The 16,712-nt window shown below is 48.9% G+C and overlaps 1 non-coding gene across 1 annotated transcript; it reads right to left on the minus strand.

The window, feature by feature from the left end:
- Nucleotides 1–985: 985 nt before the first annotated feature.
- On the minus strand, nucleotides 986–1,058 carry Trnai-gau (transfer RNA isoleucine (anticodon GAU)). The gene has a single exon. It is a non-coding gene; the product is annotated as a tRNA-Ile (tRNA).
- Nucleotides 1,059–16,712: the final 15,654 nt, after the last annotated feature.

The following is a 16,712-nucleotide window of genomic DNA, read 5'->3' on the forward strand; positions in this document are numbered from 1 at the left end:
AGCAAACGGGAGGGTGTGGTAGGTCATTGAAACAGATAAAGAATTTGGAAAGAAAGTAGAGAAAAAATGCCCGCAAGGTGGGATCCCAACATACGACCTCCAGAATACCGGTCTGGTGCGATAACCACTACGGTACCGGTGGCGCGATTTTCCCCTCCACTTTGTGGGGTATTTATGTTTGGATATTTTGTTTCCTGTGGTTGTGGGTGGTAGCCAGCGCCACTCGGACTACTCGGGGTGAAGGGGACCTTCTTTTTAACCCACGGGCCGTGACTCGAGTGTCTAAGACATTTCGAGAGTGGTCGACCACCGTTGAACCCTCTTCAGCTTCCCATGGCACCAAGACTGCCAGAACAGAGGCCCTCGCTATGCATATAGCGCATCAGAATGGGAAATAAGGGGCTCGTTCAAAATAAGAGAGAAATAAGAGTTGGCAGTTAAGAAAACCTCGGAAAGCAAACGGGAGGGTGTGGTAGGTCATTTAAACAGATATAGAATTTGGAAAGAAAGTAGAGAAAAAATGCCCGCAAGGTGGGATCCCAAACCACGACCTCCAGAATATCGGTCTGGTGCGGTAACCACTACGCTACCGGTGGTGCGATTTTCCCCTCCACTTTCTGTGGTATTTATGTTTGGATATTTTGTTTCCTGTTCTTGTGGGTGGTAGCCAGTGCCCCTCGGACTACTCGGGGTGAAGGGGAGCTTCTTTTTAACCCACGGGCCATGACTCGAGTGTCTAAGACATTTCGAGAGTGGTCGACCACCGTTGAACCCTCTTCAGCTTCCCATGGCACCAAGACTGCCAGAACAGAGGCCCTCGCTATGCATGTAGCGAATCAGAATGGGAAATGAGGGACTCGTTGAAAATTAGACAGAAATAAGAGTTGGCCGTCAAAAAAACCTCGGAAAGCAAACAGGAGGATGTGGTAGGTCATTAAAACAGATAAAGAAATTTAGAAGAAACAAAGAAAGTGGAGGAAAAATGCCCGCAAGGTGGGATTCGAACCCACGACCTCCAGAATATCGGTCTGGTGCGATAACCACTACGCGACCGGCGGTGCGATTTTCCCCCTCACTTTCTGGGGTATTTATGTTTGGATATTTTGTTTCCTGTTCTTATGGGTGGTAGCCAGCGCCAGTCGGACTACTCGGGGTGAAGGGAACCTTCTTTTTAATCCACGGGCCATGACTCGAGTGTCTAAGCCATTTCGAGAGTGGTCGACCAGCGTTGAACCCTCTTCAGCTTCCCATGGCACCAATACTGCCAGAACAGAGGCCCTCGCTATGCATGTAGCGAATCAGAATGGGAAATAAGGGGCTGGTTGAAAATTAGACAGAAATAAGAGTTGGCAGTCATGTAAACCTCGGAAAGCAAACGGGAGGGTGTGGTAGGTCATTGAAACAGATAAAGAATTTGGAAAGAAAGAAAGAAAGTAGAGAATAAATGCCCGCCAGGTGGGATCCGAAGCCACGACCTCCAGAATACCGGTGTGGTGCAATACCCACCACGCTACTGGCGGGGCGATTTTCCCCTCCACTTTGTGGGGTATTTATCTTTAGATATTTTGTTTCCTGTGCTTGTAAGACATTTCGAGAGTGGTCGACCAGCGTTGAACCCTTTTCAGCTTCCCATGGCACCAATACTGCCAGAACAGAGGTCCTCGCTATGCATGTAGCTAATCAGAATGGGAAATAAGGGGCTCGTTGAAAATCAGACAGAAATAAGAGTTGGCAGTCAAGTAAACCTCGGAAAGCAAACGGGAGGGTGTGGTAGGTCATTGAAACAGATAAAGAATTTGGAAAGAAAGAAAGTAGAGAAAAAATGCCCGCCAGGTGGGATCCGAACCCAAGACCTCCAGAATACCGGTTTGGTGCGATAACCACTACGATACCGGCGGGGCGATTTTCCACTCCTTTTTGTGGGGTATTTATGTTTAGATATTTTGTTTCCTGTGCTTGGGGGTGGTAGCCAGCACCACTCGCACTAGTCGGGGTCAACGGGACAATCTTTTTAACCCCCGGGCCATGATTCGAGCGTCTAAGCTATTTCGAGAGTGGTCGACCAGCGTTGAACCATCTTCAGCTTCCCATGGCACCAAGACTGCCACAATAGAGGCCCTCGCTATGCATGTAGCGAATCAGAATGGGAAATGAGTGGCTCGTTGAATATTACACAGAAATTAGAGTTGGAAGTCAAGTAAACCTCGGAAAGCAAACGGAAGGATGTGGTAGGTCATTAAAACAGATAAACAAATTTGAAAGAAAGAAAGAAAGTAGAGAAAAAAATGGCCACCAGGTACGATCCGAACCCACGACCTCCAGAATACCAGCCTGGTGCGATCACCACTACGCTACTGGCGGGGCGGTTTTCCCCTCCACTTTGTGAGGTATATATGTTTAGATATTTTGTTTCCTGTGCTTGGGGGATGTAGCCAGCGCCCCTAGGACTACTCGGTGTGAAGGCGACCTTTTTTTTAACCCCCGGGCCGTGACTCGAGTGTCTACGACATGTCGAGAGTGGTCAACCAGCGTTGAACCCTCTTCAGCTTCCCATGGCACCAAGACTGCCAGAAGAGAGGCCCTCGCTATGCATGTAGCGAATAAGAATGGGAAATAAGGGGCTCGTTGAAAATAAGACAGAAATAAGAGTTGGCCGTCAAGAAAACCTCGGAAAGCAAACGGAAGGATGTGGTAGGTCATTGAAACAGATAAAGAATTTGAAAAGAAAGAAAGCGGAGAAAAAATGCCCGCAAGGTGGGATCCCAACCCACGACCTCCAGAATACCGGTCTGGTGCGATACCCACTACGCTACCGGCCTGGCGATTTTCCCCTTCACTTTCTGGGGTATTTATGTTTAAATATTTTGTTTCCTGTGCATGTGGGTGGGAGCCAGCGCCACTCGGACTAGTCAGGGTCAACGGGACCTTCTTTTTAACCCCCGGGCCATGACTCGAGTGTCTAAGCCATTTCGAGAGTGGTCGACCAGCATTGAACCATCTTCAGCTTCACATGGCACCAAGACTGCCACAACAGAGGCCGTCGCTATGCCTGTAGCGAACCAGAATGGGAAATTAGGGGCCGTAGCAAATTACACAGAAATTAGAGTTGGCAGTCGAGTAAACCTCGGAAAGGAAACGGGAGGGTGTGGTAGGTCATTGAAACAGATAAAGAATTTGGAAAGAAAGAAAGAAAGTAGAGAAAAAATGCCCGCCAGGTGGGATCCGAAGCCACGACCTCCAGAATACAGGTGTGGTGCAATAACCACCACGCTACTGGCGGGGAGATTTTCCCCTCCACTTTGTGGGGTATTTATCTTTAGATATTTTGTTTCCTGTGCTTGTGGGTGGTAGCCAGAGCCACTCGGACTACTCGGGGTGAAGGGGACCTTCTTTTTAACCCCCGGGTCGTGACTCGAGTGTCTAAGACATTTCGAGAGTGGTCGACCAGCGTTGAACCCTCTTCAGCTTCCCATGGCACCAGTACTGCCAGAACAGAGGCCCTCGCTATGCATGTAGCGAATCAGAATGGGAAATAAGGGACTGGTTGAAAATTACACAGAAATAAGAGTTGGTAGTCAAGTAAACCTCTGAAAGGAAACGGTAGGATGTGGTAGGTAATTAAAACAGATAAAGAAATTTGGAAGAAAGAAAGAAAGGGAGAAAAAATGCCCGCAAGGTGGGATCCCAACCCACGACCTCCAGAATACCGGTCTGGTGCGATACCCACTACGCTACCGGCGGGGCAATTTTTCCCTCCACTTTCTGGGCTATTTATGTTCAGATATTTTGTTTCCTGTGCTTGGGGGTGGTAGCCAGCGCCACTCGGACTAGTCGGGGTCAACGGGACCTTCTTTTTAACCCCCGGGCCATGACTCGAGTGTCTAAGCCATTTCGAGAGTGGTCGACCAGCGTTGAACCCTCTTCAGCTTCCCATGGCACCAATACTGCCAGAACAGAGGCCCTCGCTATGCATGTAGCGAATCAGAATGGGAAATAAGGGGCTGGTTGAAAATTAGACAGAAATAAGAGTTGGCAGTCAAGTAAACCTCGGAAAGCAAACGGGAGGGTGTGGTAGGTCATTGAAACAGATAAAGAATTTGGAAAGAAAGAAAGAAAGTAGAGAATAAATGCCCGCCAGGTGGGATCCGAAGCCACGACCTCCAGAATACCGGTGTGGTGCAATACCCACCACGCTACTGGCGGGGCGATTTTCCCCTCCACTTTGTGGGGTATTTATCTTTAGATATTTTGTTTCCTGTGCTTGTAAGACATTTCGAGAGTGGTCGACCAGCGTTGAACCCTTTTCAGCTTCCCATGGCACCAATACTGCCAGAACAGAGGTCCTCGCTATGCATGTAGCGAATCAGAATGGGAAATAAGTGGCTCGTTGAAAATTAGACAGAAATAAGAGTTGGCAGTCAAGTAAACCTCGGAAAGCAAACGGGAGGGTGTGGTAGGTCATTGAAACAGATAAAGAATTTGGAAAGAGAGAAAGTAGAGAAAAAATGCCCGCCAGGTGGTTTCCGAACCCAAGACCTCCAGAATACCGGTTTGGTGCGATAACCACTACGATACCGGCGGGGCGATTTTCCACTCCTTTTTGTGGGGTATTTATGTTTAGATATTTTGTTTCCTGTGCTTGGGGGTGGTAGCCAGCACCACTCGCACTAGTCGGGGTCAACGGGACAATCTTTTTAACCCCCGGGCCATGATTCGAGTGTCTAAGCCATTTCAAGAGTGGTCGACCAGCGTTGAACCATCTTCAGCTTCCCATGGCTCCAAGACTGCCACAATAGAGGCCCTCGCTATGCATGTAGCGAATCAGAATGGGAAATGAGGGGCTCGTTGAATATTACACAGAAATTAGAGTTGGCAGTCAAGTAAACCTCGGAAAGCAAACGGAAGGATGTGGTAGGTCATTAAAACAGATAAAGAAATTTGAAAGAAAGAAAGAAAGTAGAGAAAAAATGGCCACCAGGTACGATCCGAACCCACGACCTCCAGAATACTAGCCTGGTGCGATCACCACTACGCTACTGGCGGGGCGATTTTCCCCTCCACTTTGTGGGGTATATATGTTTAGATATTTTGTTTCCTGTGCTTGGGGGATGTAGCCAGCGCCCCTAGGACTACTCGGTGTGAAGGGGACCTTCTTTTTAACCCCCGGGCCGTGACTCGAGTGTCTACGACATGTCGAGAGTAGTCAACCAGCGTAGAACCCTCTTCAGCTTCCCATGGCACCAAGACTGCCAGAAGAGAGGCCCTCGCTATGCATGTAGCGAATAAGAATGGGAAATAAGGGGCTCGTTGAAAATAAGACAGAAATAAGAGTTGGCCGTCAAGAAAACCTCGGAAAGCAAACGGAAGGATGTGGTAGGTCATTGAAACAGATAAAGAATTTGAAAAGAAAGAAAGCGGAGAAAAAATGCCCGCAAGGTGGGATCCCAACCCACGACCTCCAGAATACCGGTCTGGTGCGATACCCACTACGCTACCGGCCTGGCGATTTTCCCCTTCACTTTCTGGGGTATTTATGTTTAGATATTTTGTTTCCTGTGCATGTGGGTGGGAGCCAGCGCCACTCGGACTAGTCGGGGTCAACGGGACCTTCTTTTTAACCCCCGGGCCATGACTCGAGTGTCTAAGCCATTTCGAGAGTGGTCGACCAGCATTGAACCATCTTCAGCTTCACATGGCACCAAGACTGCCACAACAGAGGCCGTCGCTATGCCTGTAGCGAATCAGAATGGGAAATTAGGGGCCCGTTGCAAATTACACAGAAATTAGAGTTGGCAGTTAATCAAACCTCGGAAAGCAAACGGGAGGGTGTGGTAGGTCATTGAAACAGATAAAGAATTTGTAAAGAAAGAAAGAAAGTAGAGAAAAAATGCCCGCCAGGTGGGATCCGAAGCCACGACCTCCAGAATACCGGTGTGGTGCAATAACCACCACGCTACTGGCGGGGAGATTTTCCCCTCCACTTTGTGGGGTATTTATCTTTAGATATTTTGTTTCCTGTGCTTGGGGGTGGTAGCCAGCACCACTCGCACTAGTCGGGGTCAACGGGACAATCTTTTTAACCCCCGGGCCATGACTCGAGTGTCTAAGCCATTTCGAGAGTGGTCGACCAGCATTGAACCATCTTCAGCTTCACATGGCACCAAGACTGCCACAACAGAGGCCGTCGCTATGCCTGTAGCGAATCAGAATGGGAAATTAGGGGCCCGTTGCAAATTACACAGAAATTAGAGTTGGCAGTTAAGTAAACCTCGGAAAGCAAACGGGAGGGTGTGGAAGGTCATTGAAACAGATAAAGAATTTGGAAAGAAAGAAAGAAAGTAGAGAAAAAATGCCCGCAAGGTGGGATCCCAACCCACGACCTCCAGAATACCGGTCTGGTGCGATACCCACTACGCTACAGGCCTGGCGATTTTCCCCTCCACTTTGTGGGGTATTTATCTTTAGATATTTTGTTTCCTGTGCTTGTAAGACATTTCGAGAGTGGTCGACCAGCGTTGAACCCTTTTCAGCTTCCCATGGCACCAATACTGCCAGAACAGAGGTCCTCGCTATTCATGTAGCGAATCAGAATGGGAAACAAGGGGCTCGTTGAAAGTTGGACAGAAATAAGAGTTGGCAGTCAAGTAAACCTCGGAAAGCAAACGGGAGGGTGTGGTAGGTCATTGAAACAGATAAAGAATTTGGAAAAAAGAAAGAAAGTAGAGAATAAATTCCCGCCAGGTGGGATCCGAAGCCACGACCTCCAGAATACCGGTGTGGTGCAATAACCACCACGCTACTGGCGGGGCGATTTTCCCCTCCACTTTGTGGGGTATTTATCTTTAGATATTTTGTTTCCTGTGCTTGTAAGACATTTCGAGAGTGGTCGACCAGCGTTGAACCATCTTCAGCTTCCCATGGCACCAAGACTGCCACAATAGAGGCCCTCGCTATGCATGTAGCGAATCAGAATGGGAAATTAGGGGCTCGTTGAATATTACACAGAAATTAGAGTTGGCAGTCAAGTAAACCTCGGAAAGCAAACGGAAGGATGTGGTAGGTCATTAAAACAGATAAAGAAATTTGAAAGAAAGAAAGAAAGTAGAGAAAAAATGGCCACCAGGTACGATCCGAACCCACGACCTCCAGAATACCAGCCTGGTGCGATCACCACAACGCTACTGGCGGGGCGATTTTCCCCTCCACTTTGTGGGGTATATGTGTTTAGATATTTTGTTTCCTGTGCTTGGGGGATGTAGCCAGCGCCCCTAGGACTACTCGGTGTGAAGGGGACCTTCTTTTTAACCCCCGGGCCGTGACTCGAGTGTCTACGACATGTCGAGAGTGGTCAACCAGCGTTGAACCCTCTTCAGCTTCCCGTGGCACCAAGACTGCCAGAAGAGAGGCCCTCGCTATGCATGTAGCGAATAAGAATGGGAAATAAGGGGCTCGTTGAAAATAAGACAGAAATAAGAGTTGGCCGTCAAGAAAACCTCGGAAAGCAAACGGCAGGATGTGGTAGGTCATTGAAACAGATAAAGAATTTGAAAAGAAAGAAAGTGGAGAAAAAATGACCGCAAGGTGGGATCCCAACCCACGACCTCCAGAATACCGGTCTGGTGCGATACCCACTACGCTACCGGCCTGGCGATTTTCCCCTTCACTTTCTGGGGTATTTATGTTTAGATATTTTGTTTCCTGTGCATGTGCGTGGGAGCCAGCGCCACTCGGACTACTCGGGGTGAAGGGGACCTTCTTTTTAACCCCCGGGCCGTGACTCGAGTGTCTAAGCCATTTCGAGAGTGGTCGACCACCGTGGAACCATCTTCAGCTTCCCATGGCACCAAGACTGCCACAACAGAGGCCCTCGCTATATGTAGCAAATCAGAATGGGAAATGAGGGGCTCGTTGAAAATTACACAGAAATAAGGGTTGGCAGTCAAGTAAACCTCGGAAAGCAAACGGACGGATGTGGTAGGTCATTAAAACAGATAAAGAAATTTGGAAGAAAGAGAAAAGTGGAGAAAAAATGCCCACCAGGTACGATCCGAGCCCACGACCTCCAGAATACCGGTCTGGTGCAATAACCACTACGCTACTGGCGGGGCAATTTTCCCCTCCACTTTGTTTGGTATTTATGTTGGGTATTTTGTTTCCTGTGCTTGTGGGTGGTAGCCAGCGCCACTGGGACTACTCGGGGTGAAGGCGACCTTCTTTTTAACCCCCGGGCCGTGACTAGAGTGTCTAAGACATTTCGAGAGTGGTCGACCACCGTTGAACTCTCTTCAGCTTCCCATGGCACCAAGACTGCCAGAACAGAGGCCCTCGCTATGGATGTAGCGAATCAGAATGGGAAATAAGGGGCTCGTTGAAAATTAGAATTAAGAGTTGCAGTCAAGAAAATCTCGGAAAGCAAACAAGAGTCTATGGTAGGTCATTGAAACCCTTAAAGAATTTGGAAAGAAAGAAAGAAAGTAGAAAAAAAATGCCCGCAAGGTGGCATCCCAACCCACGACCTCCAGAATACCAGTCTGGTGCGATAACCACTACGCTACCGGCGGGGCGGTTTTCCCCTCCACTTTGTGGGGTATTTATGTTTAGATATTTTGTTTCCTGTTCTTCGGGGATGTAGCCAGCGCCACTCGGACTACTCGGGGGGAAGGGGACCTTCTTTTTAACCCCCGGGCCGTGACTCGAGTGTCTACGACATGTCGAGAGTGGTCAACCAGTGTTGAACCCTCTTCAGCTTCCCATGGCACCAAGACTGCCAGAACAGAGGCCCTCGGTATGCATGTAGCGAATCAGAATGGGAAATAAGGGGCTCGTTGAAAATAAGACAGAAATAAGAGTTGGCAGTCAAGAAAACCTCGGAAAGCAAACGGGAGGATGTGGTAGGTAGTTGAAACAGAGAAAGAATTTGGAAAGAAAGAAAGAAAGAAAGAAAGTGGAGAGAAAATGCCCACCAGGTACGATCCGAACCCACGTGGGTTCATCGTGGGAGTTCGTGGGTTCGGATCCCACCTGGCGGGAATTTTTTCTCCACTTTCTTTCTTTACAGATTGTTTATCTGATTCAATGACCTACCACATCCTCCCGTTTGCTTTCCGAGGTTTTCTTGACTGCCAACTCTTAGTTCTGTCTTATTTTCAACGAGCCCCTCATTTCCCATTCTGATTCGCTACATGCATAGCGAGGGCCTCTGTTCTGGCAGTCTTGGTGCCATAGGAAGCTTAAGAGGGCTCAACGCGGGTCGACCACTCTCGACATGTCGTAAACACTCGAGTCATGGCCCGGGGATTAAAAGGAAGGTCCCCTTCCCAAAGAGTAGTCCGAGTGGCACTGGCTACCACCCTCAAGCACAGGAAACAAAATATCTAAACATAAATACCTCAGAAAGTGGGGGGGAAATCGCCCCGCCGGTAGCGTAGTGGTTATCGCACACGACCGGTATTCAGGAGGTCGCGGGTTCGGATCCCACCTGGCGGGCATTTTTTCGCTACTTTCTGTCTTTCTTTCCAATTTCTTTGTCTGTTTCAATGACCTACCACATCCTCCCGTTTGCTTTCCGAGGTTTTCTTGACTGCCAACTCTTATTTCTGTCTTATTTTCAACGAGCACCTCATTTCCCATTCTGATTCGATATATATATATATATATATTAGTGAAAAATCAACCAGAATTGGAATTTTTATTTATGCGTGGTTCAATAGGATGTTCGAAAAACGCAGTAATAGGATGCTGTCTACAGTGGCTAAGCTATCCGCCAAGCGTGCTGATTTTCAGCAGATTAAATGGCTTTGAACGTTTTTGAACAGGTAGTCTCGAATATTGGGTTTTTAAACAACAAACCTACATTTCCCAGCCTTCCACGGAGCTTTAGCAGATGTAGGCGCATTGTGTCTTATCATGTAATTATACAACGGAGGCTATTGTCTCCGAAACCCGTAATCTTGAATTCTGAACTGTGGTCATGGCGTCTTTTTAAAAGAAGCTGCCGTGCCCACAGAGTCGGAACAGATCAGGCTCTGTATAGAGTTTGATCCATCAGGTCGCTATAGACGGCGTTAATAATCTTCCCGGACACCGCCTGGTATAAGGAGAAACGCTGTTGCTGTAGGCCACCACATAAGCCGCCTTCACACGGCTTTTCCGCTTCAAGGTTCACCAAGCCAGCTCCCGCCTTAAAAAGACTGCGACACTCCTGAACGAGCGAACATGTGATACATGTTTGTAAACATTATGGTGTACTCAGACTTTTTCAACGCCACTAACGGAAAGTTGTCCAAATTGCTTGTTAGGTTGGAAAATGTGCTTGATCCCTCTAGATGCTCAAGATAGGCTTCACATGCGAACGAATACTTTGTGATCTTCCTCCGTAGTTCACGTCCAGTGTAAAACTTATAATAGTTCTGTATATTGATGCTTATTTGCTACATGACACTGCTGCTCGACTTTAAACTTTCAAACTCTGTCCGGTTTTCTTGAAAAGTTAACGGGTATGTTCTATGCGTGACTGCTGTATTAGTGCTGTACATGCGGCACTCGCGCTTGTTTGACTACTTGCTGGGATAACGTTTTCTCCCGCTACTACTCGCGTGTAGTTACTTTGCGGTGTTTCGGGTTTTGCTCGACCCGAAGTCAAACTGTTTCTTGATGTATTTTACCATTTCATCTTACTTTACGCCAAACAGCTAACTCTCCAGTCATGAACTCTTGTCATTTCACCTTCATTGTTTTCTCCTATTTGTCGCATTTTTCATCTAAGGTAGCATTTTAGGCTTACGAGGTAGCATGTCGTACAAACACTAATATATATTCAACATTTACTTAGCGGGAATAAAAAATGTTACTCGTAGGCGTTGATCGCGTTACTTTGGGTAAAAATCGGTGTATGCGTGTGTCAGGGAAAACCTTTTTGAAACACGCGGAGCACTTTTACTAGATAATGGGACTCCCGGAGTTGCAGTAATGTTGTCTGCGGAGTAATGCTGCAAAGTGTCACAGAGTATTAGCAAGAAACACCATACCGTTTGTTTAGCTAATTACGACTCCAGCGCTAGTCAATTGGGCAATTAGGGATCCTAGGCGGCAAGCAATTATTAGCGCGCGAATACGTACGTGCCGTAGTCGGCATTATTTCGTGTTTGTAAATAGCAACTTTCTCCATAGCAGAGTTAGCTGCAACGTGGGAGACAATTCTAGCTATATCATCTCACAGAGTGCAAAAAAAGTGTTCGCCTCATTGAAGTGAAAGGAACTAGTAGTGAAGCCTATTATAACAGTAACCCATTATGACTTTTAAAGAGGCATTCTGGCAGGTTGGGAGATCGGGCTTTGAATAGCATCAAGTTACTCCTCTAGTAGGTAATAGAGTAGGTGCCATCCTTTCTACATAACCTTTCTGCATACCCTTTCTACAGAACCAACCTTTCTACCATAACCAGTTAATTGTGTTGTAACTAGTGCTTTTCTCTGTCCACGTTGTTGCGATGCTCTTACGCAACACGTCTTCTGCGCTCGGGTGAACCACGAAAAGCCTGCTGTCGGTCTTTTCTAATGGACGTTTGACGACCCGGCGTGTCCACAGTGGCGAACTATGCTGCTACTTGACAATACCCCTTTCAGCGACCTCGTGGCCCCTCAAGCGCCAACCGGCCAGCGGCGGGGCTCACAATAGCATCGCTCGGCGCCCCGCTCTGCAAGCTCCGGCGGCGTGCCTGCGCATCATTGTCATGCCCTTCTTGTGGCGTGTCTGACGACTTTGGAGATGTCTTCAACGATCCACCCGCCGAATATTACGACAGGGGAATGCAAGACGCCTTCCCTGTGGTGCAACATCACCAGGACAAAAGGGGGATTCGACCGCAGGCGGATTGCCACGGTGGAGGCAACCTAACGCTCACCAGCGCAGGAAAGGAGCGGGTCTCTCATGTGTATGTGTGTGTGTGTTTGTGCGTGGGGGTGCTACTATCAGTGCCATGAATTTTGTGATTGGTGCGTCCTCACGTCAGCCGAGAAAAAAGGTGAAAGGGAGCGGACACAACGCGCTTATTTAATCTCTCGGGCGCAGGAGTGCACTGTCTGTTCTCTGAGATCGAGATGTGAATACTTGTACATAAAGTTTTCTTCTTTTTCAACTTCGTCATCATGACTGCCCCGGCACAACACCAGCCTCGGTCCACTTCTACCACACTACCCTGGTTCTCAACAAGGGATGGCAGCTCGGCGGGATCGGCCAGCGTCAGCACCTTGGTAGGGTGATTGCCTTAAGTTCTACCTCTCGTATTGCCAGACCTTGCTAGCGTAGCGCCGTGCGTTCTGGGTTTTGACTGTTCATCACATGGTTTCTACTTCGTTGTAGCGAGTAGACGAGGGTAAACTAGTCGGGGTGCAGTATCACGATGGACAAGTTAAGTGTGGGACCTCCTCGGAATTTGCGAGGAGTTGGGACTTTCTGTTGGCCCCACCAGGAGAAAAAACAGATCCTCAAGCTAATGGGGGCAGAGGAATTCATCGTCGAGGAAGCCGAAGAGGCTCCTGAGGCTATTCTAAGTAGGCTATAACGAGAATTAGCCGAACGACTACGAGATCGAGAGTGTAAGCTACGGGAAGAACAAAGGCACCGCCAGCACGAGAAAATGCTTCGCGAGCACTATGCGAGGATGGACATTTTGTGCGCTGGGCGCGAGACAAACGCCGAGCGAGTACCGCGAACAAGAAAATAATTCGCGGTGTTGCAACACCTCGAACAACAGGGTTGCGAACTTGCATGTGATTTGTCACTTCTTGATGAAGGAATCCGTCATCTTAAGACAGAGATCACCGATGAAAAATGCGTTATGCATTAGGCAACAAGATCCCAAGCAGCGAAAAGCAAAGTGCGACTTTCGCGACGAAACCCTTGCAGGAAAACTTGCAAGGCGCAGCGACTGAACCCGTAGCCACTCAGTAAAGTAGTGGGCCGACCGTCTCGGCAGGCCGCTAAGCGCGAGCTGAACCGGCAGCCGGGCAGGGTAGTAGTCGATAGTCTCGGAACATTGCCGTGCTCAAGCTGTACGCGAAGCCTCTCAGGATAGCAGCGTGTTGATCCTGCCGGAAGATCGCGAAGAGCTGGCGGAGACCGTAGTCGCTCAGAGTAAAAGCGAGCCGTTTGCGTCGGCAGATCGCGAAGCGTGAGCTAACTCCGTAGCCGCGCTGGAAAGTAGCGAGTCGGCCGCGTCGGAAGATCGCGAAGCGCGAGCTAACTCCGTAGCCCCGCACATGAGTAGCGAGTCGACTGCGTCGGCAGATCGAGAAGCGCGGGCGAAGTCCGTAAGCGCGCTGAAAAGTAGCGAGCCACTGCGTCGGCAGATCGCAGAGCGCGAGCCAAACTAGTAGCCGCGCAGGTTAGCGGCGAGCCGCTTTTGTCAGTAGATAGCAATATGCGAGACGAAAGCAGGAAGTCGGTTAACCGGCACGTGATGTGTCCGAACCGCGACAAAAGCCCAGTTTTGGTCCCCTCATCAGAAACTTCTGAGCAGTTTCGAAACGCTCAGAAGGAGCCATTTATCCTCAAACAGAACACGTGTTTCACGCGCAGTTCTCTCCACTATAACGTGGAAGGGTCCGCAGCTTCAGAAAAGGGCGGACCGAAGGCAAGTGAAGCCGCAGATCTTGGGGCGCTGACGAAGCAACCTAGCTCACAACCCATTGGTATCGCCAACGGCCAGACTTTAGAAATAGCAGAAGATGGGGATGACTCATGTCACCAAGCGGGACTATTGCCAGGCCCATTGTTTTCCACAGAGAGACGCGGGAAAGATGCGGACCTCATGATCCGTACGCAGGAGAGCGTTTAGCCCGAACAGCCGCCCAGCATTTGGCACTTTGCTATGCCAGCTTAGTAGGCCTGGTTCGCAACAACGTATAGCATAAAGCCGCCGTCACATTCGAAGGTATTTATGGCTGCATTCTGCAGATACGGAGATCGGGCTTTGAATAGCATCAAGTTACACTTCTAGTAGGTAAGTGAGTAGATGCATTCCTTTCTACATAACCTATCTACATAACCAACCTTTCTACCATAACCAGCTAATTGTGCTGTAACTTGTGCTTTTCTCTGTCCACGTGTAGCATAAAGCCGCCTTCACATACGAAGGAATTTATGGTTGTATTCTGTAATATTACCCTCGCCGGCCCGTTTTGTTAACTTGAGTTTCCCGTGTTCAGAGGGGCCGATTCAAGCCAGTTCATAGATAGATTGAAATACGGGGAAATACCACCAACAAGCTTACTTCGAATCCTCGAATTACAGAGAGCGGGAAGGAATTTTAATAATTTGCGAACACTTACGGTTCCGGAACATTCTTCTACAAAAATATGGTAGCCTTCAACTGGGTCCACTCCTGACCTGCAGATACAATATAAAAAGTGATAAAACCTCAACGAAAAGAAATGAAACATTTCTAATGATTAAAAAGATTAGAATCCTCATTGAAATGCAGATATGCGTGCTGTTTTGCAAACTCCTCGAAATCCTGAAATTTTTCTGTATCTTAGCTCAGTTTCCTCCGCAAAGTTTTGTACCTTCATATACAGAAACTATACATGTTAGGAGACAGACTGAAACTTTGCTTTCATAGCCACTAAAGCTGCTCTGTACTGCAGTGCGGTGGTAGGTATTCGGGTTGGACGACGCCAATTGCGTGGTTATTGTAAGCACAATGATTTATCGATGGTACTGGATGTGTTCCTGTTGCCTATAATATGACGTCTCTCGGCACACACGTGACCATTAGTATTTATGCTCTGGACATCCATTATCTTTATTTACTGCGCGTCCAAATTACAAAAAAAAACTTTTTCAACGTCGTTAGCCTTATACTGCCTGTCATCGCAATTAGAATTCAGGTGATCAAAGCAGTTAAGACAATATTTCCCCCCGTTTCCTACGGCCTTATCAGTAGAGCTCTGATTCTCAAACGATTTACCAGCAGCCTTTATTATTTAAAGCCCAACCCTTGACGAATAAAAGGGCGTGCTGACCAGCTCGGACCTAGGGTACCCTGACAGTTGGTTAACACTGGCCGGGTGCTTCTCCCACTTTCTAGCGCAAACGTTTCTTCACTTCAAATAGATCTTCAGCTCCACCAGCCCCATCATCATCACCACATGGCCTCTGCGCAGCGCAGATTTATTTTCGCTGCGAGGCGCATACGTTCGTCACTTTCACCTTTTGCTCAGCATTTACGACAATGACTCAGCCAACAATCTACTGAATTAGCCGAGGGCTTGTTTTTAAATAGGAGGTGTTGCTGGTAAAATTTGATTCAAGGCATTGACAAAGGTGAAGTCTTCGATGGGGTGTTCTCAATAAGGGACACAACTGCACATGTACTGTCCCCTCATATGAATGTCTCCGTGTGCGTCTCTACCTTTACGAAACTGACTTTTCAATTTCGTTAAAACTTCAGCTGTACAGCAGTAGCTTATCGATTTACAGACAGGTTGTCGCAGATCAGTCAGTGATGCCCAGAAGTGATGCCCCAAAGTCTCTCTCTCAAGAATTATGCAGTTTCATATTCCTCCACGCTACAATCAGCAGAATAAGAATCATTATTTTCGTATTTTTTCACCAAGGGTTCATGGTTCCACGGACCTTGCCATGGACCGTCCATGGAACAGTCCATGGACGGTGCCATGGACTGTTCGTCCATGGCACCGACATGATATGAACAATGTGGGGATCTTAATTGAGACTACTCCAAATTACGCGAGCACATAGCCCGCGATCCCCTCTCCCCTAGGGGAAAGGATGGCCCTTCGCATCCTCTCCCTGTAAGCGGCCCGGGTTGAATAATGCGCGCGCCGGTCCGTGGGCCACGCGTGGCGTGACGTAGTGGCCCCGCCCAAGGGCCTGCGGCGGCGGACGCGCGCTTCGGTCGGACCCAGGAGAGATTGACTTAGTGACGACTCCGATAGGTACTTCGTGCTCGCACGCTGCTCGCTCCCTTCGGCCTGAGCGACCGCCATTTTCTAACTTCCGTGAGGTCGGCGAACGTACCGGGAGTTGGATTCGCTCAGTCAGTCTGGTGGTCGGTACCGGTCTTAGCCGGGCCCATCACCCGCAGCGCTTCGGTGGCTTACGCAGCTGAACCAACAGCTGCCGATTTCCCTCCCTGCGCGTCAGGCTCTGTGGCTTGAAGCGTACGGTCGGCGGGTACCCCTCTCTCTACCCCAGGGCTAGGAGTCTAATACCAGGGCTGGTTGTTGTACCGTGGATTTCCCGGAATTAAACCAAGTTCTGAGGAGCTACTTCGTCTTCGCGGAGTAACTGCGCACGCGTGGCGGGGGCCGCCGCGGCCGTATACGGCTTGGCTCGCTCGAACCCATTGTGGGCACCTTGGCAGGCTACACTGTATTGCACAGGTGAGGCCCACATCTCTGGCGCCCAATGTGGGGCAGCCTTTGTGCCGCCTGAATGGCATGGACCCAGTAAGTTTTATCTCTCTCTCTTCGTACAATCGTTGCCTCCCTTTAGAGAGCTTAGCAGAGCTTCGCTCATGCAATAGGCCGCTCGTGCCATGAACGCTAGCCTTGAGGAGACGCTTACGCGGGAGTCGCTAGCGAACATCGTATCCTTCCGCGCTTCACCGAGCGTGGACGCCGACCAAAGCGATGTACGAGTTTCTGGAATTCCCGAGTTCGCCGTTCCTTCGTCGCCTGAGGCCGCA

Source organism: Haemaphysalis longicornis, unplaced genomic scaffold, assembly GCF_048455015.1.
Source record: "Haemaphysalis longicornis isolate Haplotype H1 unplaced genomic scaffold, Haemaphysalis longicornis Haplotype H1 scaffold_16, whole genome shotgun sequence".
NCBI lineage: Eukaryota > Metazoa > Arthropoda > Arachnida > Ixodida > Ixodidae > Haemaphysalis > Haemaphysalis longicornis.